This window comes from Dipodomys ordii, unplaced genomic scaffold (genome assembly GCF_000151885.1).
Source record: "Dipodomys ordii isolate 6190 unplaced genomic scaffold, Dord_2.0 Scaffold132, whole genome shotgun sequence".
Taxonomy (NCBI): Eukaryota; Metazoa; Chordata; class Mammalia; order Rodentia; family Heteromyidae; genus Dipodomys; species Dipodomys ordii.
Genome location: NW_012267348.1, coordinates 4,359,828 through 4,363,189, shown reverse-complemented (window position 1 = coordinate 4,363,189; position 3,362 = coordinate 4,359,828). Strand labels below are relative to the sequence as shown.

The 3,362-nt window shown below is 42.4% G+C and overlaps 1 pseudogene; it reads left to right on the top strand.

Moving 5' to 3' along the window:
* The first annotated feature begins 2,258 nt into the window (after positions 1-2,258).
* On the top strand, positions 2,259-3,083 carry LOC105996584 (annotated as a pseudogene).
* The last annotated feature ends 279 nt before the right edge of the window (positions 3,084-3,362 follow it).

Here is a 3,362-nt window from a genome sequence, read left to right as displayed (position 1 = left end):
AAAAAAAAACAAAAAAAACAACATGATAACTTATTCCTTGAAGATATTTTAGATACTTTGGTTTTTTGTTTTTGTTTTTATTTTTTTCTGTCGGTCGTGGGGCCTGAACTCTGGGCCTGGGCACTGTCCCTCAGCTCTTCAGCTCAATGCTAGCTCCCTACCATTTGAGCCACAGCGCCACTTCCAGCTTTTTTCTGCTTATGTGGTGATGAGGAATCCAACCCAGGGCCTCATGCATACGAGGCAAGCGCTCTACCACTGAGCCACCTTCCCAGCTCCCTTTAGATACTTTTTAACATTAAAAGGCCTTAGAATTTCAGTTTCTCAGAAAAGGATGTGAATTAAAGGAAAATTAAGTGAAGGCACAATTTTGTCTGTAAATGTGATCACAAATACAAGATTTCTTTCCTCTTTTCTTTTTTTCTAAGGGGATCTCACTAAGTTGCCCAGGCTGACCTTGAACTCTTAGGCCTCTGCTAAGAGTAAAGACTACAGGCCTGAATCACCATTTCTAGCCCATTTTTTTCTTTCTTTCTTTCTTTCTTTTTTTTCCACTTTCTCATTCTTCTCCTCCCCTTTGTCCTCCTCCTCTTCATCCTCCTTTGTCCTCTTTGTCCTTTTCATCCTCTTCTTCTATACTGAGGATTGTATCTGGGGCCTCCTGCCTTTTGTTTGTATTTTATTTCATTTTGTTTTTGTATTGGTGGTACTAGGGCTTGAAATCAGAACCTAGGCATTATCCCCTAGATTTTTTGCTCAAAACTGGAACTTTACCACTTGAGCCACATCTCCACTTCTAGCTTTTTTGCTAGTTAATTGGAGGTCAGAGTCTCATGGCTTTTCCTTCCCCAGGCTAGCTTCAAACTGCCATCCTCAAATCTCAGCCTCTTGAGTAGCTAGGATTACAGGTATGAGACACCTAGGGCTGGCTGTATTTTATTGTTGAGGTAGTATTGCTACCTTTGACCAGGTTGGCCTCAACCTTGCAATTCTCTTTTCTTTCTTTTCTTTTTTTTTTTGGTCGGTCGTGGGTCTTGAACTGTGGGCCTGGGTGCTGTCCCTCAGCTCTTCAGCTCAAGGCTAGCGCTCTACCACTTGAGCCACAGTGCGACTTCCAGTTTTCTGGTGGTTTTTTGGAGATAAGAGTTTCACAGACTTTCCTGCCCGGGCTGGCTTTGAACCGTGACCCTCAGATCTCAGCCTCCTGGGTAGCTAGGATTACAGGCATGAATAAACCACCGGCGCCTGGCTGCAATTCTCTTTTCTCCAACTCCCTAGTAGTGAAGATTACAAGCATGTTCCACCATACCTGATCCTCTTCTACTTCCCTATTATTTTTATCCTTAGTCTCTCCTTCATCCTGTAGTAAAGCCACTAGATACTGCCTTGCTACTTTTTGGCATTTAAGACAGGGAAGGATAATCCTAGGAATATCAAAAAAAAAAAAACTAAGCTGGGAAAAGGGTAGCTTCTTGGTCTATCAATCACAAATATCATGTATCTAAACACACACACACACATACACACACACGCACCAATCTGGAGCATGGACTTTTTGTTATTATTGTTAGTGGTGGCGGTTATTTTTGCTTTTTGTTTTTTAGCAGGGCAAAAAGGTAAGGGCACAAAAAGGGAGGAAGGGCAAACAAATGCAAACATGCCATACAGCATACACTGTGGAAAATGAACTATAAATCTGTGGGCAGAGATGAAAGAGGAGGTAACTGGAAGAAAATAAAGGAAGGAGCGACACTGTCCAAAAAATGAATATACTCATTGCTTACTCATAATCCTTCTGTACAACATGATAATAATAACAATAAGCGGGGTGCCAGTGGCTCACACCTATAATCCTAGCTACTACTTAAGAGGCTGAGATCTGAGGATCATGGTTCAAAACCAGCCCGGGCAGGAAAGTCCGTGACTTTTTTTTTTTTTGTCAGTCGTGGGGTTTGAACTCTGGGCCTGGATGCTGTCCCTCAGCTCTTCAGCTCAAGGCGAGCGCTCTACCACTGGAGCAATAGCGACACTTCCGGTTTTCTAGTGGTTTGTTGAAGGTAAGATTCTCCCGGACTTTTCCTTGCCCAGGCTGGCTTTGAACCATGATCCTCCGATCTCAGCCTCCTGAATAACTAGGATTACAGGCATGAGCCACCGGCGCCCAGCTCCGTGAGACTCTGTGGAACCTTAATTTCTCCAACTGGAAAATGAAACTGTTCTTACCTAATTGAGTTACTCAAAGTGGATGGAATTGCCATATGAAGTTGAACATGGCAGAAGAAGAAGACTGTGTGTCTGATTCCTTCATTAATGTTACAGGAAGACATCAGACCAGGATTGCCTATGCTGAGGCAAATATGAGAAGCTAGTCGAAAAGAAGAAAAGCAACAGGAAGCTAATTTGAAAAATAGAAGAGTTTAAAAGAAGAACAAGAAAGACATGACCCTGGGCTGTGAAATGCACTAGGCTGTGAAAACGAAAAGTTTGCCTTGCTCCAGAAGATGAGATATAAAAGTGGTCAGGCTCTTGGCAAAAGTGGAGATGGTATTGTTGAAGCACTTCCTCTCCATGTCAAAACAGGGAAAAGTGGCTTTGGTCATGAGGCATTATTAAAACAGAGAGCAGAGGAAAAATTAGAACACTACAGAAGAAAGATTCACATGAAAAACCAAGCTGAAGAAAAAGCTGAAGAATGCAAGAAGAATGCAACTTTAAAATAAGCGGGATGAGATGAAGCTAGAAGGAAATCTTAAAAGAAGCCAGCACGCCTGTCAACAGTTGGATAGCCAGAACACTGAGGTTCCCAGGGAAGAATGATACTGGTTGAGGCCTGAAGAGGAGGAGGAAGAGGAAGAAGGACAGGATGAAGATGAATATAGGAGTGAAGATTTAAGTGTTCTGGAGAAATTACAAATATTGACTAGTTACTTAAGAACATCTGTATTGCATTTGGTGTGGAACAGCCTATGAAGATAAAGATGACCTCTCTACAAATTGCCCAGGACCAACTTCTGCTGATCACGACTAAGACTGTTGCCAATAAAGTAGAAGTTGCTAAGGTCAGAAAGGACAGAGGGCCTTCCTATAATGCTTGTGTTTCTTTTATCTATAATGATAAATGTTCAGTGTCTTGAGAAAAGTAATACAATATTATTTCAGAACACAGGTGTCGAAGTGGCATTGTAGCTCAAGTTGTAGAGCGCTAGCCTTGAGCTGTAGAGCTGAGGGACAGTGCTCAGACAGGCCCAGGGTTCAAGCCCTACAACCAACAGAAAAAAAAAAAAAAAAACAGAACACAGGTGTCATGAAAAATGAGCTCAGGAGTCTAGGAAGGTGGCTCAGTGGTAGAGCGCCTGCCTTGC